The sequence below is a fragment of the Centruroides sculpturatus genome, unplaced genomic scaffold, assembly GCF_000671375.1.
Source record: "Centruroides sculpturatus isolate CEXI.00-Female unplaced genomic scaffold, Cexi_2.0 scaffold334, whole genome shotgun sequence".
NCBI lineage: Eukaryota > Metazoa > Arthropoda > Arachnida > Scorpiones > Buthidae > Centruroides > Centruroides sculpturatus.
The window spans coordinates 1,971-16,809 of NW_019384688.1; positions in this window are offsets into that span (position 1 = coordinate 1,971).

The following is a 14,839-nucleotide window of genomic DNA, read 5'->3' on the forward strand; positions in this document are numbered from 1 at the left end:
CTTGAGTTTTGGTTAATAGAGAGTATATATATCTACTGTATATTATATTATAATGTATTTAAATAACATAACTATTATTTAAATATGGTTTATCATAAAAAATAAATTCAGCCTGTTACTCCAAGTTAGTTATAGCTTAAACTAGAAATAGAAATCAAAAGTCTTTTAATTACAATATTTACAAAGAGTTATTTTATCTTTTCAAATAATTTGCACGTTTATTTAAAAGCTTAAAATAATTAAAATTTACTTTATGTAACAAATTTTCATTTTGTTTTTTGATAGAAATTATTATTTCCCAATTCCTTATGCCTAAAACTATAGAAAATGGTTATTACTCCACCTCAAACTTTGCTTTTGTGACAAAGAGAGTGATATTTGGAAAAGTATCTATTTCCAATAAGAAAGTGGAAAATTTGAATTTCTTTATTCACATAAAGACACAGAAAACAACATATTATTCAAAATGAGCATATATTTATCTTAAAGTGTCTATAAAACTGACCACAAAAGATTAAGGTGAGTGGTTCTTCAAGATTTAAAATTACTTTCTCAAATCAGCCTGCAAGTGTAGTCTTCCATCATGTTCTCATTGTAATATCCTTGTTTCAAAGTCCAGTATACCCTTTGGAAACACTGGAATATTCTAACTCTAGAACATTCCAGTAAACACAGAAGCCATAAATGATCATAAAGTAGATAAATGATATCTAGGCTCAAGCAGTGGAACCTGTTGTTTGAAAGTGTGCATATTTCAGATCAGAGGAAGCATTGCCAAGATTTTGTAAATACAGTAAATACAGCAACCATAAGCTCACCAGTTCAGTTTAGTTTCAGTTATATAAATGATTTTGATGTCTAAGTGATTGTGAATAAAAGTTTTAGAATGTTATCAAAAGTTTTAGAAATTACTCAACATTTATACAGCACTCAAGCTACTGTGAATGGTCTGGAAAATAGATTACATTTCAGAATATCTTGGTCGCAAAAAGCAATGTTTGAGAGAGGGGGGAAAAACCCATTTTCTATATTTCTTAGCATAAGCAACTGGAGAACACTTACTACCTAGTAACAAAAAGTATGTTGCATGATGTTATTAATAAAATATAAATTAATTTGCAAAATTTTATAACATCTTTAAATAGTTTATATTTAAACAATTAAACTTTTACTTGTTCAATCTGCAAAATTTTACATTCTATAAATTAATTTAAAAATAAATGAATCTACTGTATATACCAGGGCTGTGGAGTTGTGTAAAAATCTACCAACTCCAACTTTTCCTTACCATCCGACTCCGACTCCATTTCATATACATAACAAGTTGGTAAGTAAAAAGGGAGTCGGAGTCGGCGGATTTTTTGACAACTCCGACTCTGGCCAAAACACTAAAACTCCACGACTCCGACTCCACAGCCCTGGTATATACTATATAATCATTATTTAATTAATACTGTATATTATTTATTTACATTTTAAAAACAACAAAACATTAAAATTAAGTAGAAAAAAATCTAGTTAAAATTATATACATAAATATAATTTCTTAAATAATAATTTATTAATTTATCAATATTAATTTTAATTTGGGCCTATATATTTAATTTAGAAACATTTTATTGTAAAGATTATTATTAGAAACATTATTAGAAACATTGATTTGTAAAGTTCTGTGTACATCACAGAACTTTACAAATCATTTTAAAAAATTATATTCTATTGATAATTTATACAAACAACAAAAATTGTTTTATATTCATTGTATATAATTGTCGTCATTTTCACTTATAAATAATATTTAAATTTTAATTGAAACAATTAAATCAAATTCCAAAAAATAAAAAACTTAGTATGTAAGTTATATTATAATATTCCTTTATTTTCTTTAATTGTTTGTGTCTATGTCCAATTAATCAAAGCACTACATCCTGTCAATTCAATACTTCCTTTTGGTATAATTCATTTAAAAACATGTTTACATATACATATATATTTGTAAACGTGAAAAAAAAACATACTCTATAAAATAAATACTTATAATAAGTATTTATTATTTATTATGAAAAGAAAAAAAAACAAAAAAATTCATTACAAAATGCAAAAGTATGTAAAAGTAAAATTAAAATATAAAAATTACATAATCACTCTTGCATAATGATCATGTAGTAGAGGTTTATTCTTTAAATTATCATATTTCTACATATTTGATTGCTATATTATTCTTGTATGATATTAATAATATATTTTTCATGATCAATTTCTAGCAATAAAGTTACTGTAGTTGAATTTAAAAAATGTTTTATTATTTTTTTAATAATATTTGAATTTAATTATTTTAAGGCACTTTGTTATCTTCTTTTTTTTTTACACATTACATAAATTATATTTATTTACCAGTATATAAAACACACTGCTGGCCCATGAAAATTGCTACACCATGTAGGTAGCACACAACAAATGCAAAATTTACATGAAAGATACAAACATGCTGGGATATGCAAATGATTAGCATTTCAACACATGCTTGCAAAGCAGGTAGAAGTAAGGCCACCTACAGGCTGTATAAAAGATCGTAAAGCAAGTTTCTCATATGGAAATCTCATTCATACAATGGTTTTCCATACCATCATTCCAGGGCTCAGCACCTGGAGTGATGGTATGGAGTGTCATTGGGCACACATCCCAGTCACCTCTTGTTTGCATAGCCAGTAATTTTGACAGCTGCTGTTACATTTCTGATGTCTTAAGGTCCATTGCTGTGCCCTATCTTCAAGGCTTCTGTCATGCTACCTTTCATCAGGACAATGCATGACTGCATGTTGCCCATGCTGTCCTGACCTTCCTGAATACAGAGGGTGTTCGACTGTTGCCCTGGCAAGTATGTTCTCCAGATCTGTCACCAATTGAGAACATCTGGTCATTGGTTGCTGAGAAACAGGCATACCACTACTCACCAGCAAATATGATAGATGAACTCTGGCATAGGGTTGAAGCCACATGGACTGCTATACGCATACCTGCTATCCAAACTCTGACTCAATGCCCAGCCTGACTACAGCTGTTATTGCAGCCAGAGGCAGCTGCTCTTGGTACTGATTTCTGCATGCTCTATAACTCAAAATTACCTATCAATTTAATCATGTCTTCCTCCTATTATACTGTGTGTGTACAATAAATATGATTTTGCTATTTGCTTTCCTTCCTGGTATAGCATTTTTAATGGCAGTATATATAAAAAATATGTTACTTTATATTATACATATTCTTTTTTATATATTACTTTCCACTAATTATTAAAATAAAACTTATATTTCCGGTTCTGTTTTTTATCTCAAGCTCAAGATTCAATTAAGCTGGAAAAAAAATTATTTAATATATCAATTTTTTTTAAAACTAAAACTGAAATATAATATGAATAGAAAATTTCTATATATGGTAAAACCACTTTGGAGACCAATCAACAATACCACTATTTTCAAGTCTCTAATAAGGCTTCACTATAAGCATGGGTGTAGCCAGGAAGGGGCATGGGTGGGCACGGTCCCCCCCCAGTTAACTTGGTGCCCTCCCCAGAAAATTACAGCCAAAAAGTGTTGAACTGATTTGCAAAACAAAATAAAAAGCTGAAACTAATTTAATTGGGTGTAGTGTACCCACTGAAAGTCTAGATGAGGCATAGCCAACATACGGCCCACTTAATGGATTTAAGCAGCCCACGATTAATCTTTGAATATTGGACTTAACTTTAAATAATTGCTTGAATGGATCCGTGATAATTCCTTATATCCTAACAATGTGGAGTGATAGAAAAGTTGAGAAATTCTGACCCCTAAAAAAAAAAAAGGCTTTTTGTGCCCAATGTGAAAAGTGTATCTGGTATCTGTAATCTCTCTGGGTTAAGGCATTGCTAGAGTTTGATATTAATGTTACGAGAACATATGATTAAAGGAAGTTTCATATTGTATGTGTGTTAAGTTATTGTCGATTCCTATGGAAATTTCATCTTAATAAACAATAATTTGAAATAATTCAATTTTGTGTCAGGCTGGCCTCTATTAGGTCCCCCATAACAAAATGCTGGCTATGTCAATGATTATAAGTATGATTAGTGTTTCATTTCTAGATGATAAAATAATTTAATCCTTACAGATTGTTTCAATGAAGAACTCAAATTAAATTTTTCATTCATGAAATATTACCCATCATTTACTTATTAATCATATGTCAAAAAATAATGCTTTCTATGATAAATATTCATCTATAGAAATCAAATACAATTCATAATTTTACTCATTTTTTAAAAATGTTTATTTTTTTTTAGCCTCTTAAAACACAGAATTTACTCTAATATAGTAGATAACGAGCAATTATTTATTGTGACATCATCACAATGTCAGGTTGCAATTTTTGCACCTGACATTGCTTGCCACCTCAAATTAATACTGTAGTGTCTTGCCCCTGTACTGTACATCATACTTTGCCATTAGCAATAGAGTCATGCCAGTCATCTATCTAACTCCTTTCAGCAAAAAAATTTTGAATTGAAATAATGTGATTTCTGGTTTGCATTGAAAGTTTGTATATAGTTAATCAAGGCCCCCTGCCCCTAAGCTTTCTATATCTGGTCTTGACTTTCATGTATCTAACTATGTTCTCGAGATTAAGGAAGGACAGAAGGACAGATGAACAAAAGTGAAAATTTATAGGTATACAATTTTTTAAAATTGCAGCCCAATAACTATATTTAAGTTATTATATAGTATATACCAGATGTGGCCAAACTTTTATCCCTTAGGGGCTACTTTTTTGGTAAAATATAATCTGCAGGCAACTATGAATATGAGCAATTTTAGGATTTTTATATGCACATGTGTTAACATTCATTTGCATTGTTCATAGGGATAAATACAAACAGTATGGGTACATTGCACAGACAGTCTATTATTGTAAGAATAAATTATCAAATTAAGATTTTTAAACATTAATTTAAGTGAAAGCAAATTGTTCAACTTTAGCTTCGTGGGCTACTTTTAAAACCTTTGCGGTCGACCGGGTCTACATGTTGGCCATCCCTGGTATATACTATTTAGTAATCAAGTTTTATAAATTTTTATAATGTAAATCTATAAAATTTGATTACTAAATACCAAGTTTTTTATTTTACACTGTTATCTTAACAAAAATCATAATTACAGTCTGAAGAAAAAGTATTTTGCCAAAAATCAAATATAATTTTAATAGAATGATTTCTATTCTTTTTATAAATATATTTTCCACAATTATTATGGAACAGAATCATAATAAACATCTAACAATTATATTTTGACATATAAATATAGCAGTTTTATCTCTCAGTTAACTTTATTAACAACTCGTGAAAATTACATCAACTTTATTAATTACAATTTTTGCTCTAAACTAGGTTTTTTCTTAAATACAATCTTATAATCTAAAAATTAATTTCAGTTATAATGTGCTTTTTCATAGTAAAAAAAATTGTCTTTCTCTTTTTATGTTAAAAGTAATAGTATACAAATTATGTATACTTTAATGATTTCAGAATAAGTTTTTCATTCTAAATTTATTTTTAATTAAAAAAAATTAAAATAATTAAAAGACTAGTTAAAAGTAATTTTATGAAAGTATTGCATTATTATTTCTTCTAATTTATTTATTTGTAGACTTTTGTTTTGCCAATATCTTTTGTTTAATTAATTATTGTTTATTTGTTTGGTCTTTAGCAGCTCTAAATAAAATATATTTTTACTAAATAAATGATAAGATCTACAGAATAAAACCTGCAGGTTTCAAAAAAGTCAAGAATTTCAACTAAATTTTAAATTTTAATTTATTAATGGTTTTTATTGCCATATCCCAAATACTATGGAAATCTTACTTGATTACATGTAAAAGTATAATTTACCTATTTCACAATAGTCATTTTTTCCCCCTGGAAAAGTATTTTTACATCTTTAATTCTGTTTTATTCAATTATTTAAAGTGAATATTTCCTCAATTAAATTAATTGAGTGAAACAAAGCTATATGATATTTTTTAATGCTCTTTTTGTAATATGAAAACAACTTCTAATTGTATATTAAATTATTAGTATTATAGCCATTTCTACCCCGATAATATTTGGCTTTGGTTGATGTATAGCTTTATAACTTATCGGGTGTAGTAAGGATGTTTGATTATAACTCCAAATTCTTTAAAAATAAAGAAAAAACAAACTTTTTTGCTGAAGTTCACTTTTATTTACAAATTACTCTCTACAGTATTTTATAACTTTAGCAAATTAATAAAGAACAAAAATTCTGTAATTATTTTGATTCAATTGAGATTATTAAATGAGTTCTATAATAATAATTGTTCAAATATAGATTATTCACTAAGTTATAGGGATGTAGTCAACATTTATATTACATTCCAGAGATACAGTACATTCCATTATATAGTACCAATCCTCCTATAATAATGGGAATGGTTTGAAAAAAATGAGTGAAATTATTTTATATTACCACATTTATTCAATTCTAAGCTGCACCTCAATTTCTCAACAGGTTTTTGTGAAAAAAATAAAAAAATACTGGTAGTAAGATTCATTTACAAAGTTCAAAAAATGAGAAATACGGAGTGAAGAATTAATTTATTAAAAAAGATCTTAAATACATAAAGTAAATCTTAATTGCTCTCACTATCACATTGTGAAAATGATTCATCAGTCACATTATCACAGCTGACTTAGAAACAAGTGTTGGCATTGTTATTTTCCCAAAGTAAGTCGTCTTCTGTGCCATCCATTGCATTTGTAATGCAGTGTTTTTTAAAAGATTGAATTATTATTTCACTGGGAATTTTTTTCCAGACAACAGATACTATTCTGCAATTTTTGAAGCACACACCTTTATTTTTCCAGAAGTGGTTAAAGTGGGGTTTTCTGAAAGTAACTAATTTTTGTATCCATTTCTTATGCAGTCCTTAAAAGGCTTGTTGATGCAAACATCAAACAGTTGAAGTTGACTCATCATACTGCTTGAGATTATCATCAATTCACAATTTTTTTGTTTCAGTTTATTTTTTAAAGAGTTAAAACACCTTAAAAAGTTAAAAATACTACAAGTGATTCAATATTATCTTTTGATAGATCAACAGATTGTTTCTTAAAAAAAATTCTGACTAAAAATTACTGATCAGATGATCATGAAATTATTAATAGATCAGGAGATAGTAGACATGGTATAGAATTATGGTACTTTTAAAAAATTGTCTTTTCAGGTAGGTCTTTTTAGCTACTTTTGAATGTAAGCCACAGACGATTTTATGGGATATTGAAATGGCAAAAAAAAAGTGTGGCTTAGAATTAATACTGAATTCAGCAATCAAATATCTACTTCATCAGCTAAATTCCAAATCTTAAATTCAATTATGTAAATTAATATGAGCATTATAAAATAAATGTTATAAATGTTGAATGTCTTTAGAAAAATAATTTGAAAGATTAGCATAAAAGAGAAAATTAACTTTATTTGTATAAAAATATTTCAAACTATTTTTTAATATATATTTTTACTATTCAGTACAGAAAAAACAAATTTATATTTATTTTTTTTCTTTGTTAGATTTTTTCATGATCTATTAGTAGAATCTATTAGTAGAATTACATGTCAGCGTTTTAAGTGGACTGTTATTTTTCTATCATTTTTTATTAATTCTAAACAAAAGTTCTTATTTTTGACATTTTAAAATTCCAATTACTAATTCCAAAACTAAACTCAAACTAAAATTATTGAAATGTACTACATTAATTATTAATGTACTATTTAATGGAGGTACACAAATGGCCCTTTTTACTCTAATTGAGCTAGTACAATTGCAATTATCTAGGAAAAGACAAAGTTTTTGCATTATTCTTGGACATAGAAAAAGCATTTGATTCGATGGTAATTGCAGCATTGCAAAGGAAGCTGATTAAATATCAGGTGGACATTTACTTAGTGAGAATAATAGGAGAGTTATTTGGCCATTATGAAGTGATAGTTAAACATGAAAACAGTGAGTGGCCACTGTTAGACACAGAGAGAGGATTATTACAAGGAGACCCCTGGTTCCCCCATTTATTTAATTTTTTTACGTTTGACATAAATGAATGTTTTGAGTGAGAAGATGATGGTTTTACTTTTGATGGTCAAATTGTTCACTTCATATCTTACGCTGACGATGTTGTTATAGTTGCACCAACAGCTGCAGCTTTACATAGTAAGATTAAATCAATGCACAAATACTTTGATAAATTAAAACTCAAAATTAACCCACATAAATCTTCCATAATGATATTTCAGAATGGGTTGAGGCTCTTCAAGAAAAATACATCCTTTTACCTGTATGATGAACAATTTAAGATTGTACAGGAAATAAAGTTTTTGGGAATAATTCTGACATCAACTCTATCCTTAGATAAACATTATAAAAAAATTAAGGCCAAATCCATAGTATTGATCAACAATATGGTGAAATTGTTTCTTCTTCTTCTTGGTGCCATATCAGATTCCTGACGTCGGCGACACCTGGCATAGGTTTGTAATCCGCCAAGGTGTATACTAGGGAAAGTTACTACCCAGAGTGGTTTCCCGTTGCCTTCTCTGGGGCGCGATGTTACGCGAGGGGAACTAATGCCTTCCGGGAGGACTTTTATGGGGAACTGGCCTCCTATTTAGTCGTTATTGGCAAGGAGAAAACCCGGAAAACTCCAAGCAGCCAGCCTGTCCGATCGCGGCGCGAACCCACGACCGAACTCCCAGTGTTTAGGGTACGAAGACCACTCGGCCACTGGTGGGCACTTGAAATTGTTTACGATTACTAAATTAAAGAATATAATTGTTCATTTTAAACCGTTTAATTCAATAATTATCAATGCAGTAGGGTATGCCTCATCAATTTGGGGCCTTGCAAGTTATAAAAAAGTTGACATTATACAAAATAAATTTATTTGTAAAATTTTTACTCTGGAGTATGATACTCCTGGTTTTGCTCTCAGATTGAAACTAAATAGGTTTAAATTAAGTCCTTTTTTTATAAAAAGGTTTATTAATTTCCTATTTATAATTAGAGATAGCAGAAATATATCTTCTAAACGGCTGTTTTTGTTATATACAAAATTCTGTCAGGTTTCGCAGAGATCATGGATGGATCAAATTAAAAGTATTGTTAATATCTATGGAGTTTCTTTAGGTCCACTCCTAGAAAAATCGGAAATTAGTGAATTACTAAAATCTCATTTAATTCAAAATTCACTCAAAGTTTCAATTGTCACAAGATATTGAAGAAATGTATAACCGAAATAAACCTGAAAGTATAGTTTATTACTGGAATACATCTTTATCAATAGTTACATGTTAACCAATATATCTTTTATAATTAAAAAATTCTTCATCCAACTCAGACTAAATAAGGAACTGATTATGGTCAATACTAAAATTTACAAAATTTCTAAAACTTGTTGTCCAAGATGTAATGAAATATTGACCAAATTCCATTTGTTTTGTGAGTGCAAGGAGGGTCAAGATTTAAGATCCATAGCAGGTCTTAGCCAATTAAATAATTTATTGGATGAAAATAAGATGTATCAATTTTTCCACTCAGTTAATACTACTATTATATACAATCTATATAATTTTGTAAAAAATGTTTGTAAGTAATTGTTTTAATCTAATTTTCTTTAATTTAGTTACACATATTGAGAACATGTATTCTTTATCAGTGGGTTAAATACCTACCAGTCCTAGTGTGATGATAAACTTTAGTTTTTTTGATGATATGTTACTAGAACACCCTTATGTAACAGGCTAAAGGCCTAATATGAATAATAAATATATTTGAATGTACTATTTAATTATTAAAAAATATTTCATATGTAAATTAACTTAGCTTACTTGAAACAATGATAATGTATATTTAAAAAGTATAATTTATATTTTATGAAAATGAGGAAAATTCTGATATAGAGTGATATAAATATAGATATTATTATTAAAAATATTAAATTATCACCAATAAATTTGAAGACTGGTTATGAAAATTTAAATTCTCTCATATTAATTGATTGATTGTTTCCAAAATAATAACTTGTAAGTTATACAATATTATAATGAATAAATGAAAATGTCGGGGCAATCGTCAAAGTTGTTGGCATGAATTTTTTCCTACTTCCATACTTAGTCTAATTTTTCAAGTAATGAAGAATTTTGAATTCTTTTCGACTAAAAGGAATAATATTAAGCTTCTTATTTTATTGTTATTGATTGATGGAATAGAACCAAATCCCGGTCCCTTACAGAAAACTCCAACAAAGAGAGGAAGACCACCACTTACTCGTCAAAAATTGCTGACTGATAGTATTAAACCATTGGAACCAGATTCAAACCTTATCACTGATTATACTGAACCTAGAAGAGCCGAATCATCATTTCAAGCAGGTGAGCTAATTAATTTAACTTCCTCACAAGAACAATTACCTGCAGAACAAATAGACATTTCAACAGCAGAATTATGGAAGAAGATAGTCGAACTGATAACTAATAGTAATGATAAGCTGGTGAGTCAATTTTCACTTATAAGACAAGAAATTAATATAATTCAAAATGAAATTAAAGAATTTAAAGATCAAATTCAACAAATAAGGATAAGAAATGATAAAATAGAAAATGAATTTACCAAACTAAGACTAGAAAATGAATTAACTCAATATAAACTGGATACTATGACTAACACTATGAACAATAATAAAATTATAATTTATGATTATACAAATCAGCTTAAAAATATTACTAAAAATGAATTATCAATATTTTTTTTCTAATACTTTAAAAATTATTTGCAGTGAATCAGAAGATATAGTAAATATATATTCAATACCTAATTCAAATATTCAAATTAAGTGCATAGTATTAAAATCAAACCAACTAAAATAGAATCCTTGCAGCCTTTAATAAATTGAAATATAATAAGAGACTGGGAAATTGGCAAGAAATTAATATGTCAACTGATTTAAATAAAGATTCTCGCAAAAGAAGAAAAAAACTTTTACAATATTATATAGATTTTAAGAAACAAGGATTACAACTAAAACTGTGTGATGACTATCTGATAATTAATCGTCAAAAAATTACACATAATTGATCCAAGATCAATTAGTATACGCTGATGATTTTTTGAAGTATTCTCTACAGAAAAACTCAATAACATAATTAATTCAGAGTTAGAATGTGAAAAGGATCAACATATTAAAATTTCAAATAATCTTAACTTATATATCACAAACTGGAACTGTTAAGGCTTAATCCACAGAATAAAAACTCAAGATTTCTTTCAACTACTATATAATACTGATATCTTGGGTATAACTGAAACCTGGCTAGTCACACCAGTTAATGAAATTATAAAAAATAGAAGGGAATATACAATTATATCTTCTGACGCACAGAAACCAATAGTACCTGGGAGACCGCATGGAGGACTTTGTCTAATAGTAAGAAAAAACATTGGTTCTGTAAAATTTATACAAAAAGCAACTAATTATATTCTAATCTTATTACAAATTGATAATACTGTAATGAAACATTTATACAAAAAGTTAATTATTATTGGTGTTAGTTTACGTTCAGCCTGAACAGATAGACTTACTAAATGAAATATTCAAAAATCTCAAAAAATGAAAAAATATCTCTCCATATGTATTATTATTTGGTGATTTTAACTCCAGAGACTAGTCTTTGAACCATTTACTAAGAGATTGTGAAGGACTAAAGAAATATCATCAAAAAATATGAAATTAAAGAACTAATATGTATGAAACAAAATCAAGACTTTAGAACTAAATTAAACAACCTTATGTTAAATCAAATGTATTAATGGATTTTTTTAATTAAATCGTCAAAGAACTAAAAAATATGTAATAAATTAATAAAACTAAAATTGTTTTTTACTGACTATGTTATTTAAAGTAAAATATTTAAAAGATAAATAATGACAGCATTTACTATTAAACGGTTATTGTAATATTAATGATGATTTTGAAGATGATGTATATTAAACGATTGATAGATAACAAATGTATATTAATATATCATTGGAAAAATACTCCCTGTAACAAAGCTTAGCCTTAATACAAATAAAAATATTTGATTGATAAATGAAAATGTCAACATCCTCAGTTTAAATTCATTTCTAATCACTTCTCAACATAATAGTAATATGCTATAAATAACCTTCTATAATTAATTGCTTTATATATACTAAAATCTTCACAAATTTAAGCAAATTTTCTAAATATTCAAAATCACTAATTGGTGTAATTTTTTACTACTTGACCAATAAACCAAAACAGTTTTTCTTCTTGAATTTTTTATTATGTTAACTCAAAGTTTTTACTTTTTGCATCAAGAAATAATTATAATTTAAAATCTAATAACAAATTACATAGGGATATATTTTTTGTATTGACTTTTAAAGATTATTCATTTATTTTAAATTATAGTTTTAAGTTAAAATTTTATTTTAGCTCAAAAGTTTTAATTAAATTTTTTTATTTCAAATTATTGGAAGATTCAAATTACACTTAATTAAATCTTGTAACTTAGAAGATTTAAGAAAGTATTAGAAGTCTAGTATAATATAACAGTACAAATAAATATAATCAACAAATTTTGTTAAATTTATTGATTATATTTATTTGTTATTTTAATAGTGTCATCCTATTAAAGTGACAAAAACCTATTAACAGGCAAAAGTGGCGACAGTCCCCTATTTCTGGGAATTGTCTCCATTTTGCCTAGTTTTAATATTTGATTACACAATCAAAGGTTCTATTCAAGGGGGCAGGAGGGGAGGTGCTTGTTGTTGGAGTGTTGGCAAATGATGTGAAAAAAACAAATGAAAGTACAAAGGAATACAGGTAAAAAATAATTTTAATATGAAAGTAACTAAAATTGTTAAAATATCGAAAAATTGGAAGCATATCAAAAAAGTGTTTGTGCCTCGTTTAGCTCGTACGGAATAAAACTTGCTGAGGAGGGAAATAGTAATTTCCGAAATGCATGCAGGTAAAATAAAGTTGTCGATTGGCTAGTAATTACGACATCTGTGGATGTGATAATTCCTAGAAAACTAAGGTGTTTTGACTGGTTATATATTGAGATTTGAACGGAACAGTTTTATTAATGCATCAATATAATATCACCAATTTATAGATAAATTTTAAAAAATAACCAAAGTTCAATCAGTTTTAGAGACCACTTTTACAGATTCTGAAATATGGTCACCTAACTTTAATATACTGTATAAGGCATTCAGTTGAACAATATTATTGTAATGTTATTGAACTTCACAAACAGCAAAACACTTACATAACTATTAATTGATCTATGATTCTACATATTCAAGATGCAACACTTAAATTTACAAGTAAAAGTTCTAACAATTCTAACAGTTTAATTATAATAAATTAGTATGTTACTAAAAATTTAATTATTGTAATTAAACATATTTAAATATATTTTCCTGAAAGAATCATACTAACTCAATTATCTGAAGATATTACATTTCAAAGCTCATTATAACTAAAATAAGATAAATGAGGAAAAAGATAAATATCTCTGAATATAAAATGATGATAGCTACACCCAAACTTTCTTAATTAATAAATATTTAAATAACTTTTAATATTTACATTAAAAAAAATATTTTCTTATACCTTTGCCTGTTCCGGATTTGCTATACGGTTCAACAGTTTATTAAACATGTTTACTTTCTAAACAGTACAATTACAGACAGCATATGCATCTTACGGAGGAAAACATTATCCTGCAACATTCCACGGTATCGCATCGCCAATAATGATAAAGCGCCATATTAAAAATTATTTATTTTCAATATATAAATTGTAAGATCAATTAAAACAAAATAAACCTTTACTATATAATTAATATTTCACACTAAATAAAATGTATTTTTTTTATAATTAAAGATGTTTACCTAATATAGCCGAATAATAATAATAATAATTATGGGTATAGGCCCGTAGGACTATATATTAATTATGGATTATAATAATTATTTATATTATTAAAAATTTTTCATAATTATAGATTATATTAATTGTTTTTTTAAATAACTTGATATAATTTAAATGGAACGTTTATCACTGTAAATCACTGTAAGGGACATCCACGAGGCTCTACAGAGGCTTAAACCTTCCCCATTAACACACAAAAAAAAATTAATTTATTTGTTCGAACTTTAAAAGATTGTTTTTAAAAACATTCATAATGCAGTGGCGGATCCATTCAAGTTTCCAAATCAAGTCAACACCTAGAAGTGGCGGATCCAGAAGAACCCAAAGGGCTTTTCTGCATCCGCCACTGCTGGGTGTTGACTTGATCTGCAAACTTGAGGTGATCAAAAATGTTTATTTGTGGTTATAATGTATTGTTCTTCGATCATTTTACCATTTTATTGTAAATATATAAAGGAACAGAAGCTTCAGCGATTTATTTACGCTTATCACTTCAATAAATTTATGTTTTCATTAATTAACGTTACGAAAAGTTAAGAATCTCATCTTTATTTTTTAAGAATAAATAACCAATGAAATAATTCGATGAAATATTAAATTACAATAAAAAAATTCATAGATAAAAGTTACGAGTGCTCTGGGCCATACAATAAGTTATTCTCCAAAAATCCACCATAAGAAATCCACATTCGGATCTTAACCTCGGATTTTCCAGACATTGAAAGTCAGCATCCTTTATCTTTCATTATATTAGCCGATCTAACAGGT